We start from the raw sequence: 19,960 nt of genomic DNA, 5'->3' as shown, positions 1-19,960 counted from the left end.
ACCAACCAATGAAAAGAACTTCCTCCTTCTGATAGCCATCCAAATATTTAAAGACGGCTCCCAGGTTCCCTCTAAGGTGAAATATTGTCAGGTCTTCTCACATGGCTTGATTTCCAGATCACCCGTAATCCCACTTGTCCTCTGCTCATTTCTTGGCTTATCATTTCCCTCTCAAAATGAGACACTCCAGATTGAAGAGTATTTCTGCTCTAATGAGTCTAGAACACTGTGAGAACATCACCCACTTGATGTGGACACTATGCTTGTATTAATACAGCCTATAATCACGTTAGCTTTGCATGTGGCCACATCACATTGTTGGCTCAAATGTAGACTGCACTTGGCTAAGACTTTGGGTCTTTTCCAACTACACTGATGTCAAGTCAGATTGTCTCAATGCTGACCTTGTGTTGCCGAACTTTTTCTAACCTACTGTTTTTCAACAGTTTCAGTCCTCTTTTGGAACATGTTTAAATCCTTCTACGTGTGAGTCTGCAGTGCAAGGTATAAACTCTTCGTCCAGTTCTGGGTCACATGTACAGTTGATAAGTACGTTTTCTTCCTCTTAATCCAGATATTTATCAAGTGTCATATGGGCAGGCTGAAGCATTGAGTTCTTTGAGGCTGGCAAGACAATTTTAGTAACCTGACAGCTTTTAAAAAACATTAACTGCTTAATGGAACCAGCACCCATGCCTTGTGAACACTGAGATGTGGTATGTCTGTGACATTCTCTTTATCCATGAACCTAGTAACTCTCTTAAAAATGGAAATAAGACTAATGAGAAAAAATTTCCCTAGAAAAACCATGCTGATTTTTAATCATTACTAATGACCACAAACCATCTGCTAACATTCATAGCCTACTGCTTTTAGAGGACTGATGCTATTATAATTTGTTCCTGGAGTATACCTTCTTCACTTTTCTAAAGATCATTAGACTGTTTGGAAACCTTGTTCAAGCATTCTTTCTGAAATTTCATTCATGTAAATAATTGGCTTATATGAATATTTTTCCTAATAGATTTTCTAAAAAATTCAACACTTCTCCAAAACACCAAATCGACAAAGTCCTAACAAGGTTTCTGACTACTATTATTTATAACACACATACCTCCAAAAGATAGCTAAGTATACCAAGCTTATGAAATACAGTTATGGAACTTAGAACTGTGAAGAACCAAATCAGGTAAATCACAGCCTCCAGGTCAGCAGGGATGGAATCTAGGCCACTCGTTTTACTTCTTATTTTGAGATAATCTTTTCCGCACTCTTTCTGGGGCCCTGGAATTTCGTGTTTTTAATTCCTTTTTTATCATAATGAGGCATCATCATTATATTAAGCTCTGAGTAAACCAAAGGAAATGTAAATTAGTCTGAAGCATTTCTGGTCTCTGGTGCTGGTTGAAAGCCACTTGGGCTTCAGTCTGGATGAAGTCCAGAATTAATGAAAGGCGGATGACAATGATCAAAGCTTATTTCTGATAATGAATGTGCCTGGTGTGTTTGGATAGTTAAATTTGTCCATTTTACTATAATATCATATTTCATTGCATCTTAAAAATATCTGGGATTTGAGGTAGTTTTTAAAGCATTTTGCAGTTTAAAATACATTATGTACACAAAGCATAATATGTACATATAGAGTTGAATAAATTATCGTCAAGTGAACACCCATGCAATCACCCCTGGGCCAAGAAACAGACTCTTCTGCACCCCAGGAGTGCCCTCTATATTCTACCTATGACCGTGTTCTTGCTGTGTCCTCACATGAGAGAGAGAGAGAGAGAGAGAGAGACAGGGAGAGATCTTTGTTCTCTCCTTATAAGGACACTATCCCATTATGAGGACCCCATCCTCACGACCTCATCTAAAAGTAATCACCTCCCAAAGGCCCCATCATATGGTAGTACTATTTTTAGTTTTTTAAGGCTTTTCTATATTGTTCTCCACAGAGGCTGCATCAATTTACATTCCCACCAACAGTGCAAGAGGGTTCCCTTTTCTCCACACCCTCTCCAGCATTTATGGTTTGCAGATTTTTTGATGATGGCCATTCTGACTGGTGTGAGGTGATACCTCATTGTAGTTTTCATTTGCATTTCTCTAATGAGTAGTGATGTTGAGCAGCTTTTCATGTGCCTCTTGGCCATCTGTACGTCTTCTTTGGTGAAATGTCTATTTAGGTCTTCTGCCTATTTTTTAATGGGGTTGTTTGCTTTTTTGATATTGAGCTGCATGAGCTCATACAGAGTGAACTAAGTCAGAAAGAGAAAAACAAGTATCGTATTAATGCATATATGTGGAATCTAGAAAAATGGTACAGATGAACCTATTACAGGGCAGGAATAGAAACGCAGACGTAGAGAATGGACATGTGGACACAGAGGGGGAAGGGGAGGGTTGGATGAATTGGGAGATTAGGTTTGACATAAATACACTACTATGTGTAAAATAGATAGTTAGTGGGAACTTGCTGTATAGCACAGGGAGCTCAACTCAGTGCTCTGTGATGACCCAGCTGGGTAGGAATGAGGGGGGAGGGAGATGCAAGAGGGAGGGGATATATGTATACATATAGCTGATTCACTTCACTGTACAGCAGAAACTAACACAACATTGTAAAGCAATTACATTCCAATAAAAAAAAAATTTTTAAAAAGTAGTCACCGGGCTTCCCTGGTGGTACAGTGGTTGAGAGTCCGCCTGCCGATGCAGGAGACGCGGGTTCGTGCCCCGGTCCGGGAAGATCCCACATGCCGCAGAGCGGCTGGGCCCGTGAGCCATGGCCGCTGAGCCTGCACGTCTGAAGCCCGTGATCCGCAACGGGAGGGGCCACAGCAGTGAGAGGCCCGCAAAAAAAAAAAAGTAATCAGCTCTCAAGGGCCCATCTCCAAATACAATCACACTGGGGGTGTGGTTTCAGCCTATGAATTTTGGGAGACACAGTTGAGTCCATAGCTCTGAGCAAAGAGGATAAAGTTTTATAATGACTATTTGGCCATTTGTCCAGCATTCTGCTCCAGTACAGCACCTATAGTAGCAGGAATATGTTCAAAACAAGGTATCCTGCACATAAAAATCTATGTACATTTTGTAAGGGTGGAAGCGAGGGAAATGCAAAATTGAGGAGTGTTGAGAAATGAGGGAGAGGGACAGGCAAAAGCCAGTTTGGGGGTGGGGTGGGGTTCCTGCGTTTACAAAATGTAGGGATTTTATCTCCTGAATGACTGGGAGCATGAAAAAACAGAGTCAATGATGTAGTCACACGTGGTTGGCTGTTAGCTTTAAGAGCTACAAAAATGTTCATCCTAATGACCCCACTTTGGGGAATTTATCCTAAGAAAATAAACCAGAAGATCAAGAGAGGTATGTACACAAAGACATTTATCACATTATTTACAATAATAAAAACTGAGAGAAATCCACAAAGGAATACTTAAGTAGTTACTAAGTAAATGTTTGTTGAGTGAACCAGTAAATTCTTGCTAATATAAAGCGACAATTAAAACACTGAAGTCCAGGTTAACAGAATGGAAAAACCCTTGAAGTAGGTCAAATAAACAAAATATAAAATTATAACTACACAATAGTACAACTCTGTAAATACAGTGACAAAAGATGGACAAAACTAGGAATAAATACAGATCAACCTATTTGTTAGGTTGGTGCAATTATGTACCACCGACGTATCATGTCTACAAAAGATACTGCCATTTTACAAATAAAAAGCAACCCATCTTGTGAAAGGTAATCTGGTCAGCTTGACTGCAGTCACAACCTCACAGAGTAGCCTTTGTTCGTAGCCAGCCTGAATAAACACTTGGCTTTCAGTGACACAAGTGAATTGATGAAATACTTGGGGTCAATATAGTGGAAAGAAGGATGTGTTTTATAATGAAGCACAGAACAACGTGGTAACTGGGGGAAGCAGCGTAAAGGAGGAAGAGGATTTGAGCTGTTAAATGAACTACATGCTTCAGGACAAATCATCCACTATCTCCCATTAGCAGGATGAGAAACAGGGAACCTAAACAGTATGATGGCTGAGCAGAACTGTGCTTATCCTCCCTGGAAACAAACACTGGAAAGAAAGAGAACCAGATACTTGGCACTAGTTAAGACATTACTGGATTGTGCCATTATAGCTCATCGGGTAATACGTTCCCTCAAGGTAGAGCTGTAGAATTTCAGAGCTAGAAAAGGGGTTAGGTGATTCAGCCAAAGTCACACAGTTGATGTTTAACACTGAAATAGAAACACAGTCTCTCTGCTAATGGGTGGGGTTGTGTTCATGTCTTGCTAGTTGTTTGACATAAGGTGTCCAGCACTGGAGCTTGCTGGTCGTTGAGTGGAGCTGGGTCTTAGCGTTGAGATGGAGATCTCTGGGAGAGCTCTCGCCGATTGATATTACGTGGGGCTGGGAGGTCTCTGGTGCACCAATGTCCTGAACTCGCCTCTCCCACCTCAGAGGCTCAGGCCTGACACCCGGCTGGAGCACCAAGACACTATTTACAAAAGCCAGGACATGGAAGCAACCTAAGTGTCCATCGACAGAGGAATGGATAAAGAAGATGTGGCACATGTATACAATGGAATATTACTCAGCCATAAAAAGAAACGAAATTGAGTTATTTGTAGTGAGGTGGACAGACCTAGAGTCTGTCATACTGAGTGAAGTAAGTCAGAAAGAGAGAAACAAATATCCTACGCTAACACATATATATGGAATCTAAAAAAAAAAAAAAGGTTCTGAAGAACCTAGTGGCAGGACAGGAATAAAGACGTAGACATAGAGAAGGGAGTTGAGGACACGGGGAGGGGGAGGGGTGGGTGGGCTGGGACGAGGTGAGAGAGTGGCATGGACATATATACACTACCAAATGTAGAATGGATGCCTGGTGGGAAGCAGCCGCATAGCACAGGGAGATCAGCTCCGTGCTTTGTGACCACCTAGAGGGGTGGGATAGGGAGGGTGGGAGAGAGACACAAGAGGGAGGGGATATGGGGATATGTGTATACATATAGCTGATTCACTTTGTTATACAGCAGAAGCTAATGCACCACTGTAGAGCAATTATACTCCAATAAATACGTTTAAAAAATACTTCATAGAAGTAAAAAAAAAAAAAAAAGAAGAAGATCTTTAAAGGAGTTTTACTAGCTGAACTTGTGGGCATTTTTGGAGCATATTTTTTCTTTAAAAAGATGAACACAAGCCGAGGTTTCATGCAAACAATGAGCAAGAGATTCCCCTTCATCTTGAAAGTTCATTACAAATCCATTGAACACTCTGGAATGTACGGAATCAGAGCGCAAGATCCAGAAAAGTGGCTGAACGGCAAAAATTAGGAATTTGCCCATTGATCAAGGTTTGCCCTATTTCATAGTATCAGGCAAGACTAAAATTCCAAAGTTGACATGGATGGATTTCAGAATATTTAAGGTTAAATGTAAACTCTAAGTCAGAGGTTTTATTCTTTGGACTGTGAAGAAACTGATGGAAGATTTTTTTATTATGTTATAAATAGAGTTTTGTTTACTACTCAAAATAAAGTAGTTCTCCTTAAAAAACAAAACAAAAAAACTCCCCTGTAATTCCGAATATATAAACCTTTCAAAATAGATAAAATCGTAAGACATCTATTTTTAATATTTATTACATTTTTTCTTTTCCATTATAGTTATTACAAGATACTGAGTATATAGTGCCCTGTGCTATACAGTAGGACCTTGTTGTTTACCTAATTTATTCCCCTCTCCTTTCCCCTTTGGTAACCGTAGGTTTGTTTTCTATGTCTGTGAGTCTGTTTCTGTCTTGTAAATAAGTTCATTAATATTTATTACATTTTAACTCATATTTAAAATCACATTATCTAAAAATATATTAACTAGAAATATCGCTTTTATCCATTTTCACTTTACCTGAAACAATATTTACACTCTACATCAATGTCTCTGGTACTACTAGAGCCACTTTGGAATACAATTTGTCATAAAAAAAGAAAAAAAAAAGAAACACAGGCTTCAGAGTCACAGGGACCGAGTTTCAAACTCCAGAACCACCGCTTTCTTGTTATTTTAATTATTCACTCCCTCCAACTACAACTCCACCACAATATGTCAAGGGCTGTCATCCTCCCCCTACCACCAGTGAAGGGGTCCTCACTGCCAGCTGGACAGCAAGTGGTCCACCTCTAAAATCCCATTTTATTTTATTTTAAATTGATGTCCAGTTGATTTAAAATGTGTTAGTTTCTGGTGTACAGCAAAGTGATTCAGTTACGTATTTTTTCAGATTCTTTTCCATTATAGTTTATTACAAGATATTGAATATAGTTCCCTCTGCTATACAATAGGTCCTTGTTGTTCATTTCACATATAGTAGTTTGTATCTGCTAATCCCAAACTCCTACTTTATCCCTCCCCTCCACCCCACCCTCCTTTCCCCTTTGGTAACCATAAGTTTGTTTTCTACGTCTGTGAGTCTGTTTCTGTTCTGTAAATAAGTTCCTTCGTATCATTCTTTTGATTCCACATACAGGTGGTATCCTATGATATTTGTCTTTCTCTGTCTGGTTTACTTCATTTCATATGATAATCTCTAGGTCCATCTATGTTTCTGCAAATGGCATTATTTCATTCTTTTTTTTATGGCTAAGGGAAATCCCATTTCAGAGTCGGCTTCCCAGGACCACTTCCAGTACCAACTGCCTCAGACTGAGATCCCTGCAGACAGACTCTGAGATGGGGAGTTGCCTGTTGAAAGTTTGTAAGGAAGGAAGGAACGACAGCAGGAACGGGTGGAGGGAGAAGTTGGGAAAACTGACACTGGCCGTGAATTGGGATGGGATACCGGTGACAGGGGACATACTCCTGGTATAATATTTCTGGCACTACAGAGGCATGAGGAAAATGGTAACTAGAAAGACAGTGGAATTGGCTGCTACAGAGTACCACTGATTTGATGGAAAGAGGATACAGTTTCAGGATGAGATAAGGAGAAGGGCTCCTATTCTGCAGAGTGAATTGCAGCAGACAGGCTGTGGGGCTGGAGCTGCAGTGGCTGCTTCCTGATTATGCTGGTTTCCCCCTCGACCAGGACAGTGGCAACTGAGGCTCTGGAGCAGCTCAGGTTGACAGTGTGGCTTTGGTTATTGCTCCCGGAAGTTCATGCCATATCTATTTCTTTAGCCCTCCCAAGGATTCTGCAACTGAAGGCTGGTCAATTCCAACGCAAGCCTGTTGGATTTCAAAACCCATGTTCTGTCCTCAACACCTCGTGGTGACTGGGAGGACTGAGCTTTCATTACCTAAAATGAACTAAGTCCAGGAGAGGACACATAGTTGGAAGGCACTACAGGGGGAAATGTGCTCAGTTGTAGGCACAAGGAACTTGAAATAAGACAGCTGATGGGACCATCTAGCAGAAATTTGAGGGTGAGGGATTGGCTCTCATTAGAGAGCCCGGGACTAAAAATGTAGATTTTGAATTCTCTCCTAGAAGTGATGGTTGACAGCTTGGTCCTGGGTATGATTGCCTAGGAAGAGTGTAGGAAGAGAAAAGGGCTGAGAGGAGGACTGTAGCCAAGGAAAAGGATGCAGTGGAAAAAATAAAAGCAGCCATTTGGGGATAAAATACTTGGGTTCAAGTCCTGGCTCTACATCATACAAGCTGTGTGATGTTGGGCAAGTTACTTGACCTCTCTGTGCTCAGTTTAGGAGAGAGCTTTAAGCATCTCACACTCCTGGCTCCAATCTTTGGTTCTGTTTGGAGGAGAGTAGAAGTTGTTTGTTGCCTTATATTTGCAAAATGGCTTTTCACGGCTCTGGCCATCGTGTCTTCACGTAACTGTGTTCAAGACAGGAAGAAAAGAAAGAGATTGAGTGGGAAAGAGGGCCCTTCTTTAATCTGGAGGCAGCTTTTCTCGATATTCTTCAGCAAATGTGTTCTCCAGTCTCGTTGGCCAGGATCAGGTTGCATGGTCACCCTCAGTTGCATGGGAGGCTGGGAACAAGCCAAGTTTATGACTCTCTTGGAGCCTTTTTCTTGCTGGTCTCCTTAGAATGTTCTACCTCCAGACTTTGGAACGGCTTGCTCCCTCATTTCACTTAGGTCTCTGTTCATATCTTATATCTGGCCTCCTTAACCTTCTCCATCACTCTCCTTACTCTTAGTATTTTTTTAATACGTTTACTAGAATGTAAGCTCGACAAGTGCAGGGATTTCGATATACTCACTAGTGCATCCTTGTGCCTACAACAGTGCATGGCACAGAGAAGGTGCCTCTTGTTGATGGAATACATAAATGGATGGATGAATGATCTTTGCCAACAGCTGTATGAGTCATGCGAGCATATGAGGTGTCACCCCTTTTATGACTGAGGAAACAGTGGCTTGGGAACACCCAGCAGCTCGTCTAGGCTTTACAGCTAGCTCGTCAATCACCCTGTAGATTTCTAGGATTTCCCGTCTATCTGATTCTATTAAATCACACTTAGTCTAAGAGTTAGGAAACTGGGCTTCCTCTCCTGGCTATGTGGACAATTTTCTGTATGACCTTGGGCAAATTAGAGAAGTTGAATTTTCTAAGCCTTGTTATTCCAATCATGTGAATAAAGGCAAGGTGGTTGTTGTGTGGGGGTGTTTTTTTTTTAACCTCCAAGGTCCTTACCAGCTTTACCTTTACTTCAATATCAAATAATTCACACTTGTAAGTTAATCATTGCTGTTATATTTGCTTCCTGCCTTGGAACAGAGAGTGTAATCGATATGTAGGGTGCAGCCCAGTGGTCCCACACTTACCAGCAAAGTCCACAGGGGCCTTCTTGTTCTCCCTGGCAGGGGACCTGGTCACTCCTGTATTAGCTAGACAGCTGCGGCCCTTGTTCTTGCTAGCTCTTTCATCTTGGGCAAAATGTGGCTTCTCTGAGCTTCAAATCTTTTCTGGGAAGATTAAGTGGGATAATATACATAAGACAGAGTTGAAATTGCTTGTTGCTCGGAAATTGTTAAAATGAATGCCGGCCACAGAGACAAATGGGCCATGATGTTGTTAACGCTTTGATGATTGCCATGTGTCCCTCCTATATTGAAAATATTGCTTAACTGTGGAAATACAGTAAACACAGGATCCATGTATTTTTCTGGAAAAATTTTTTAATTGTGCAACCTTGCACAGCTCATTAAAGGACGTGGCTCATAAAATCAGCATAGCTTTTGCCGGCCAGGGTGAGGGAAGAGACCAAGTGGCAAGTACCATGTCGGATGCTTGTAGATACACAATCCCATATAATGCCCAATAAATATTGCTGACATAGTGAATCCCTGCCCTCCACCGGCAACAGTTCAAACATATCTGATGTGCATTTTTTATTTGTCTGTTCTTGAAAAGAAAGTCTGCTGTTTTGTATGTACTGAAATGAATAGTATTGTGCTATAGATCTCCTTCTGCTTTTACTTTTTATCACTAAGCACTATGCGTATAAGATGGGTCCATGTTCCAGGACAGATGCTTGGCTGTTTCTTGGAACGCTGCATGGAGTTGCAGCAGTGTCCATTCTCATTTTACTCACCCTGCAGTGATGCACCTTGCGAGGGGGAAGCCCTCGGGCACTGCTGATGGGAAGGAAGGTAAGCTGCTATGGCCATTCTGGAGAACAATCTGGCAGAGTACTGGGTCACATGCCAGTCATACATCCTGTGATGTGGGTAGGTACGATAGAGAAATCTGTTTGTTGCAGTGTTGTTTATGAAATCCAAGAGCTGGAGCTGGGCAGTTGTGTGCTGGAAACTGGTATGCAGCTCACAAGGGACAATTGTTAAATTTTCAGGAATTTGATGAGCTGGTGTCTATATTCAGCCATTATTAAAAATCAAATTATATAAATATTATATGTTATATCTAAATATATATTAAAACCAAAGGTAATAAGTACTTAAAATTCATCACTTCCTAATTTTTTATTATCAGTCACTGTCTGACTGTCATCTAGGCCCTAGAGGTGATGACATCTACTGTATGGTGGAAATACTTTATCATATTGTACTCAACTGTCCATCTCTTCCCCTGTGTTCAGGGACATCACATTGGCAGCATGAAACAGGCCACTGTCGTAATAATTACACCATGAAAATTAGCAAACGCTAAAACCAGGGTTTTTTTTGTTTTTTTTTTCCCCTGAGAGCCATTTGTTAAACATTTACCAGTTCACTGCAGACTGGTATTATCTCTCCTTTCCAAATGAGGAAAATGAGGCTCAGACAGGTTATGAAACTTGCCCCAAATCATACAACTTTTGAGTAGGAGAGACTGGATTCAGACCCAGGTCTGTCTCAGACTTTGTACCATGATGAAAATTAGAAGTGAGTTATACCATTTAGACTATACCTTTTTTTTTTTTTTTTTTTTTTTTTTGCACTACACGGGCCTCTCATTGTTGTGGCCTCTCCTGTTGCGGAGCACAGGCTCCGGACGCGCAAGCTCAGCGGCCATGGCTCACGGGCCCAGCCGCTCCGTGGCATGTGGGATCTTCCCGGACCGGGGCACGAACCCGTGTCCCCTGCATCGGCAGGCGGACTCTCAACCACTGCGCCACCAGGGAAGCCCTGGACTATACAATTCTTACCTTATCACCACCAGGGCAGTTATATTTTTAGTTTAAAACCAAAACAAAAAAACTATTGGCTGCCAGTATCTGGGTACAGTGTGAAATCAAGAAAAGCAGAGTTTCTAGAAACATGTGCTTTTACCAAGTGAGTGTCATTAACTGCTCACGTGAGAGCTCTGTCCCAAAACACAGGTGCTGTTGCTGACAGTACGGATGAAAAATAAACGAGCTGCTCTTCATGTTTGTGTTGTGAAGCTGCATAAACTAATCATTCGGACACCACAGTTAAGCTATTTTAGCTACTGTTTAACCTTATAGTATTTGTTAAGTAATACTATCTGCACACTGGAGGCCTTAGGCCTTGACCCTGTCCCTGCCTGTTGGTGTGTGTTTACATACGTGAAAGTTACTTCCTAAATTTTCCTTGGAGAGCAACTTGAAGTTTAGCCACATTTTGTTCTCATTGTCAAATATCTATTCCCTCCCTCATTTAGTCATTCAGTTAGCCCTCAAAGAACCTTTATAAAGCCCCTGTTATGTACAAAACACAGGGGAAACAAGGATCAATAAAATATGTCCCTGACCTTCAGAAGCTAACAGTCCAGCATGAAAAACATACATTTTAAACATGGAACTGTGATTAAAGGCCCACGATAAAGGCAAATACAAAGGCTATGGGAATGTCTTAGTCCCTTCGGGCTGCCATAACAAAATACTACAGACTGCTTGTAAGTAACAGACATTTATTCCTCACAGTTCCGGAGGCTGCCAAATCCAAGATCAAAGTGCCGGCATAGTTGGGTTCTGGTGAAGGCCCTCTTCCTGGTGGCAGATTGCCGACTTCTCTCTGTGTCTTCACGTGGTGGAAGGGACAAGCAAGCTCCCTGGTCTCTTTCATAAGGGTACCAATCCCATTTATGAGGGCTCTGCTCTCGTAACCTAATCACCTCCCAAAAGCCCCACTTCCTGTCACCATCACCTTGGGGGTTAGAATTGCAATGTAAGAATTTGGGGAGGAGAGCACAAATATTCAGACCATAGCATAGAATAACTAATTTCATAGTATAAACTGAACCTCAGGACAGTATTGGGTCTCTTTGGCCAAGGAAATGGTAACTTGGGCCCTGTACCAAAGAAACGAGTATAGAAACATCTAGCTTGAGTGAGGTTTACTCTGGCAGAGATTAGACTACGTATTTATCAATTAAGCAAGGGAAAGCGTACAACGCAATGAATATTCATAGGCACTGGTTAAATTTCTGACTCTGCTGCTTCCTTACTGTGTGACCTTGAACAAGAAGAAATTTCCCCTATCTGGGACTCAAACTCTTCATCTTGTGTATTGGTTAGAGTGAAGGCTAGATTGTTATAAAAAAAGATACAGTAGCTTCGAGAAAATGGAAATTTCTCTCTCCACTAATAGTCTGGCCAACCCAGTTGGCAGGATAACTGCTCTGTGAGGTCATTCTGAGATATAGGTTCCTTCCATCTTGCTGTTCTGGCATTCCTGAGAGTTGCCTTATTTGTTGAAGAAGGGCTGCAGGCATGCCCGTGTTCAGGCCATAGGGATGTGCACACACCCTTTCTGCTTCCATTCCATTGATTACATGCCATACCTGGCTATAGGGGAGACTTGGGGTGCTCTAGGCCCAAGAAAAAGGAAAGAAAGGACTTTGAGAGGAGAACAAGCTGTCAACCACAGCTTGAGACCAGAAAGTTGAGCAAACTATTTCTAACATGACTCAGCTCAACACTTTTATGCATCAAATTCTCTCTGAAATATGAATATGAGATGAACATTACTTTTTTTTTTTTATCATTACATCAGTTCTCAACCTCCCAGACCGCTAAATGGTTAAGTACAAAGATGAACTGAAGTGAGGGCATATAGATATGAAACAACTGGATTTCCTAGGCTGATATATATATTTTTAAGTATTTTTAGTAAGGAAAATTTCAAGGGTACACCAAAGTACAGAATATAGTATAAGAAATCTCTGTGTACCTACTACTAAGCCTCAACTGTTTTCAACGCACAGCCAATTGTGTTTCACGTATACCCCCCAATACCTGGGCATTTCATTTATCCCATTTATATATATCTTAAGCGTATCCTCTATTCTAGACAGCGTACTACGTACATGATTCCACCAGAGCAAGCAGGCTTTCTGGTGCTTCTATAGTAATTGCCACCATTCATTTTGTAAGTTAAGGCATTTAATCTTCCAATAATGCTACTCAATAGATACTACCATTCTGCAGATGAAAGAACTAAAGCACATCCCCCAGTGGGTTAAGCACCAGAGCTGAGATTCAAACCCAGGCAGTCTGGTTTCGGTGGCTGTGCCTTTAGCCATGACACCACAGTGTATCACACAGGAATTTACATTGCTCCACTGGACACTGAACTGCTTATCCAGAGCTTCTGCATTAAAATTCTTCCTGCCCTGCTTTTCCCAAGATCAATGAATAGAACTGTCCTTAAAACACTCTTTGGGTGGTCCACCTTCCCCCAAACAAAATAACAACTTACTCAAAGCCATATTCTAATATATTTGTAATTTTGAAATGTTAGCTTCCTTTTCTTCTTCTTTAACTATTACCCATCACGGTTTCACAAGTCTTAGAACTGAGTTTCTCTTAGGGCACGCTATTAAAATAACACATTTATAAGTGTTCTAAACAAGATTACTAATTTTAAAAGTGTTTACACTTATCTTATCCTAATTAAATAATTTATGTGAAGTGCCCAATACAGTGGCTAGCGGAGTTCACTATAAATATTAATTTCTTCATTTACTCTGATAACCATATAAAGTAGGTTGGACAGGCTCTATTAATCAGATTTGACAGATGAAGAAACTGAACTACAAAGAGGTCCTACTGCTCAGCAGTTCGTTAAGATCCCCTCCAACATGAGGTCCCTTGATTCATGAGGTCTCCTGGTTCACACTAGTGCATATTACTCAAAGCTTGCAATTCTCTGGGTGTATACAGTATTTCTCCCTAGAGAAGGAGTTGGATCGCCCCGCTTGGGCTGTGCTTGACCTGACTGCTGATCTGGAGGAAATAAGGGAGGTAGAGACAAATCTTAGGACAAACATCATCTTGTGAGGCTCCTGTTGCTGGTGGCGCCTCTGCAGTGTCTGCAGGCAAGAGAGACCACTGTCGGGACTTCCCTGGCCGTCCAGCAGTTAAGACGCTGCACTTCCACTGCAGGGGGCGCGGGTTCGATCCCTGGTTGCGGAACTAAGATCCTGCATGCCACTTGGCAAGGCCAAAAAATTAAAAAACAGCAAACAAACAACCCCCTGCCCCCCAGAAAACCCCACTGTCCTTTAGGAAGAGGGAGGGCACTGCTTCTGGGGTTCAAGGTCCTCAGGTTTGTCCATTCAAATATCCCTATCCCATGTCTTAAGGTCTACCATTTCCTTTTCTGGGCCCTGACACTGATATCAGAGACTGTTAAGGCTGTGTTTGTTCTCCTTGGTAACCGTGCTGTACTCCCAGCATTCCCAGTTTTACAGCACTCCTTGAGGTTGACAGTCGGCTAACCAAGTCTGACACTTTCTTTTCCCTTAACAAGACTTCTAAAGACCAGCAACTAAAGTCAGCCAGTCCTACATTCCTTATAATTAACATTGACCATATTTTTTTTATGAGCTGCGACTACATAAATGAATGCTTCATCTTCCTTCTTCATCATTCCAATTCACTGCTGGTGAAAATCTCAGTGACTGTGATACTGCTGCATGCCGGGGGTTAAGATCACCCCATTTACCAACATTAATGGGATACTTATCACTATCCAATTGGTCCAATACTAGACTCCATCTGGAATGTCTGTTTGTAGAGCTGCTTGTGGTACCAAGTGTCTTAGCCTGGGTTCCCAAAGTAGCAAGGTTGAGAGAAGTACTTGCATGCATGAGTTTATTTTGGAATATGATTCCAAGAAAAAAGAATGGGGTCTGGAAGAGTAAAATAAGGAAGGACAATCCAATTCAAGGGTGTTTTATTGAGCTGATCACTGCTGATCAGCTTTATATTTCTGGGGACCATCTGAGGATTCATGTAGAATCAGCCACTTGAGGGTGATGTGGTGAATATTTTTCTACTGGTTCTCATCCCCTAGTAGGTAAGTGTTGCCCCTGGGAGTTTATGTGTTAAAATTTCTCACTATGATTGTGGATTTATATATTTCTCCTTGTAGAGGTATCAATGTTTGCTTCATGTGTTTTGAAGTCATATTATAAGCAGAATCTAGAATTAGAATATTTCGCTGGTAATTTGGTGTTTTTATCATTATAAAGTGACCTTCTTAGTAATGCTTTTTGCCTTACATTCTAGTTTATGTGATAATACCTACCATGGGATAACTTAATTCCATTATTTCAATCTATTGGTATTCATATGTTGGACCTTTAAAAATTTAGTTTCACAATTCTTATCTTTTAATTGGAGCATTTATTCCATTTACACTTGATCTTAAAGATATAGTTTGATTTAAATCCACTCTTATGAAATGTGTTTCCTGTCTGTCTTGCCTATGTCCCACCACCCCCTGGATTTTTGTCTTTTTCAATCATTCTATTTTGGACTATTAGTTGAAAGTAATACATTTTTATCTTTTTAGTGGTCCCACAAGGCAAAACATGCATTGCTGACATATCAGAGTCTAGCGTGAAGTAATACCTTTACTCTCTTCTCAGATGATGTGAGGACTTTAGTACACTTGAACTTCATTTACCTGCTTTGTGGTTTGTATGCTAGCATTGCAGTGGATTTTAGTTCTAAATATTTTTAACTCCACAAGACGTTTACCACTTTCTTTGGTCTTCAATCATTCCTGCATCACTAAACTTCGATCAACTTGAAGATCATCACTAGAATTTCCTTTGTGCAGGTTTATTGGTGATAAACTGTGATTTTGTCATCTGAAAATGTCTTTATTCCTTCTTCATAAATATTTTTGTTAAGGGTAGAATTCTTTTTTTTTTTTTGGCTGCCCCGCACGGCTTGCAGGATTTCAGTTCCCCTACGAGGGATCGAACCCAGGCCCCAGAAGTGACAGCCCAGAGTTCTAACCACTGGACCGCCAGGGAATTCCAACTTTGGCATTCTTTTAGCCCATTTCATCACTGTCTTTTGGCTTCTCCTATTGCTACTGAGAAGTTTATTTCTCACTTTTTTAAAAGTAAGTGCTGCCACCCACCCCCTTTTTTCTTTTGGTCAGCTTTTAAGATTTTTCTCATTGTTTTCAGTTTTCTACAATTTCAGTACGTTGTGGACTTCCATTTATTTATCTTGCTTGACATGTGTATGGTCTGCTTGAATCTGTGGACTAATGATTCTCTCCGTTTCTGGAAAATTCCCAGGTATTACATCATACAAATTAGACTCCTCCCTATTGTCTCCTCTCCTCTGGGACTCCAATTAAACACACCGCAGGTCTTCTCACTGTATTCCTTAAGACACTCACTCTCTTCTGTTTATTCCCCACCTCCCATCTGGTTGTCTTTCCGATCCTCATTCTGTATGATTCCTTCTAATCTATCTTCTCATTCACCAACTCTCTTAAACTATAGCTAATCTGCTGCTAAACCCCTCCAATGACTTCTAGAATTCTATTTAGAACCTAGTTCACTTGTTTTTTGGAGTCTGATAATGCTAATAATGAAGTCTCTGTGGGTCTGTTTTGTGTTTCTGATTGTATGCAATACATTGTAATTGCAAATTCATTTGTAGAAATAATTTGATGCATAAGAGGATTTTTGTTTGCTTCTTGTAGACATCTGGGGTACTTACAAATTTCAAGATTTTTTGTGTTCTCAGTGACCCATGTGACATGAAGCCTGGTTAAATAGATTGATGAGTGGCTTAATTCTGGTTCCCTCTAGTTCCTAGGACATTAACCTTTTGAGTTCCAGACCAAAATGGGGATTTATAGGAAGGTTCCCACCTGGGCAAGTCCTAAACATGGACTTTGTACCCATAGCCCCAAAGTGCCATGAATATGCAGCTGTGACTCTTAGCTTCCTCCCTAGTTTGGCAAATTGGAGACAAAAGCGATTGTGGGGAATTCCCTGGTGGTCCAGTGGACTAATGATTCTCTCAGATGATGTGGAAACCGTGCTTCCACTGCAGGGGGTGCCAGTTCCATCCCTGGTTGGGGGAACTAAGATCCCACATGCTGCGCAGCACGACCAAAAAAACAACAACAACAACAAAAAACAGCTGTGGATGCTGGGTTTACCATTCTAAGCTTGTACCTTTTCCTAGCTCTCATCTCAGCTGGAAATTCTTCACTGTATTAGTAGTTCTTTTTTGACTTAAAGGATTATTTTGGTCCAGGTTTTTTGGTTGTCTTCTGTGGGAAGATTGGTATAAGTCATTGAGTTTTCCATTTACCAGAAGGAGAAAATCCTTCTATTATTATTATCTCCTCCCAGAGCCCATAATGGTTAAAATTCTTTGAAAGGATAAAGAACTGTTCTCTATTCTAATAATATATCAAAACATGCATCTTTGATGTTGAGAGTAACAAAGAGAAATGAAAGGAGATTTTATTTCATTTATTTATTTTGGCTGCACAGCATGCGGGATCTTAGTTCCCCGACCAGGGATCGAACCGGTGTTCCCTACAGTGGAAGCACGTAGTCCTAACCACTGGACCACTGGGAAAGTCCAAAAGGAGATTTTTAGACTCGCCTTGTTTTGCCTTCTTTATCATCATAATAAAATAGCAAAAGCTGTGACTTGAATAAAGCATTATGGTTAACAAATATTTTCCAATAAAAATGGTAATCTTTAAACCAACTCCTGGACTTTATTAACACTACCCCCCTTCTTTCCTATGAATAGGTCACACTTCTTGACCTTATTTATATAAATGCTATTTCCAGCTCTTTTTCAAATTGTTACCCCTAAGTCTTCTTGGGTACAAACACAAGCTCCTCTGTCCATATATCATCTGACTTAACATGCTCGACACCGTTGTGTGGCATTAGAGTACTCATTTGATAGACATGGAAAATGAGGCTTAGAGAAGCAGACTGCTCTAACACGAGCCCCTGGATCCAAATCCAGTGTTCTCCACACCCTGCCATTTCACCTGTTCATTTTGGGCAGGTCATTTCAAGGCCAGCCCTCCTCCTTATTTTCTTAGAGTAAAATGTGAAGGGGAGACAATGCAACCACTACAGTCCCCCCTCCTGTTCTGATACCTTCTGGAAAAGACTTGGGCTTGTTTAGCTGGTGGACTTTTGTAGCAGTTACATAAGAAGTTCAGGGAGAAAAGTGGGCTGGACACTCTCTTTTGGTGGTTGGAATTCGAATCTAAACCTCCTCTCTCTGCTCTGCGGAGGACCACCCTCATATCTTTTGGAATGATGATGGTTTAAACCATTTGCATGTGTTCCACTACGCCCATTTGTGGAATGCTTTGACATTTTTTGACGGAGAATAGTATCTACACATCCAGATAATTACGGCAGCATATGGACAGGCTTGTGAGTGAGGCATATGATGAGGCTAATAAATTTCATGTCTTAGAAGGATAAGTTTTCTTAAGAGAAGAAACAAATGAAGCTCTGCAGAGTGAAATCCTCTTCATCCTTAAAGAAAAATCACGCATGTTCTCACTTGAGGATGTAGTGAAAGGAGTATCTGGAATCAGGAATTCTGGATTTAGTCCTCTGCTATTAATTAGCTTTGTGACTTTAAGTCACAGATTTATTTGGATTTTAATTTTCTCCATTGAAAAATGCGGATGAAATGAGATGTTGCAGATTCTTAGTAAACTCTTGAATTACTCTTCAAATGTAAATTCTCATCGTTTTATAACATCCATCTAGACACTGAATAGATTAGTGATGGGGGTGAGGGGTGGGAGGGGTAGCCAGGGATGCAGGTTTGCTCATCTTCTCCAAAGGAAGGAAAGGAAAGAGGTAGAGAGAAGAAATGAACATTTTAGGGCACTTCTTTTGCTTCCTATAGTATATTTACATTTGATAACCAGGTTTCCGACTGCCTGCTCATTGAAACATTGTAAAATATTGGGAAAAAAATGGAGATTTAAGCCAGATGGACCTGGTCCAACCCCTATCTGTGCCACATGTTGTGTGAGTGCCAAAACTGCCTAACTTCTCCGAGACTGTCTCTGTATCTATAAAATGGGGACAGCCTTTTAGGGTAATTGTGAAGATTTCCTGAGACACCTTATGAAAAAGTACCTAACAGTGTTTTGGACAATGTAGATGCTCAATAAATTCAAGTTCCATTCTCTCTTTTCTAGAGGGGAATTGCTGCATGTACAAATTTAATTGTGTTAACCTTTTATTGAGTGTTCATTGAGGCCCATCAGTGGAATTACATACGGAAGGGGAAAACAAGTAGAAAACCTCCATAGAACTTTCTGCTCTGTGATAATTATCTGGGGGAAGTAATGTGCCAATTAGACTAAAACAAGAGGGAAGCTTAAATATTATCTGAGTGATTTTGAAAACTGTGTTATACAATAAAATAATAATATACATTAGGTAACACAGCTTCCAATTCATGCCGTTCCATGTTTCATTGACTCTCATCATCCTCTAGAACTCAAATGTAGAACACTCTTCCTTTCAAGGATATGATTTGCTGTGTAAAAGGAAAAAAAATAAAAAGCAGGCAAAACGATGTATCACTGGCCTTCTTCCTGCCAGCTTTCAAATTATCCCCATTTAACCTCAGAACTATCCAAAGAGTAGCATCCTTCGGCTGAAATTTCAGCTTACATGTTTCTATCGCTTCCCAGCTGAACTGTCATTTGCATGCCTCTTAAAAATTAATTATTAAAACCATTTCCATTAGTCTTTTGCTTGGCTTTCATGCAGTCATTTTTCTTGTGCTGTTTAACAAGTGACAAACCACCATCATTAGCTATAAATACACGGCACCAGATATGGAGAGAAGGCATATGACTCATGCTGGACTGTTCCCTAGGGCTAACCCAGTGATGACTGTATTCTGGGAAGTGGTGTCAGGTCCACTCTTAATCTACACACAAATTCCAAAGCAGCTGGCCATATGAAGAGAATTCTCTTGTCAGTTCCTTCTACTCCCCCTGCTTGGTTCAAGGTATTGGGACACTTCACTTAGTCTGTTGGTAAATTCCTTCTTCTACCTGTCCATACTCCTGGCTGTCCATCCACCCATCCATCCATCCATCCATCCATCCATCCAGTAAACATTATTCATTACCTTACCAACCACGTGCTAACGCAAGAGGCCGAAGATCAAATAAGAATGTGTTCCTGCCCTCAAAAAGGACACACCTGCAGGGAGCCTTCCCAGGTGGTCCAGTGGTTAA

General features: G+C 40.9%; 1 long non-coding RNA gene across 1 annotated transcript in view; it reads right to left on the bottom strand.

The window, feature by feature from the left end:
- LOC309835468 overlaps window positions 1-19,960 on the bottom strand; it is a 38,614-nt gene that overhangs the window by 4,681 nt on the left and 13,973 nt on the right. Inside the window, exon 4 of the long non-coding RNA XR_014298000.1 lies at window positions 8,807-8,947. This is a non-coding gene — a long non-coding RNA (uncharacterized lncRNA). The remainder of the gene's footprint in view (window positions 1-8,806; window positions 8,948-19,960) is intronic.

Source organism: Grampus griseus (genome assembly GCF_964374135.1).
Source record: "Grampus griseus genome assembly, chromosome: 17".
NCBI lineage: Eukaryota > Metazoa > Chordata > Mammalia > Artiodactyla > Delphinidae > Grampus > Grampus griseus.
Note: the sequence above shows the minus strand (reverse complement) of the source record. Positions and strands in the feature narration are given on the sequence as shown.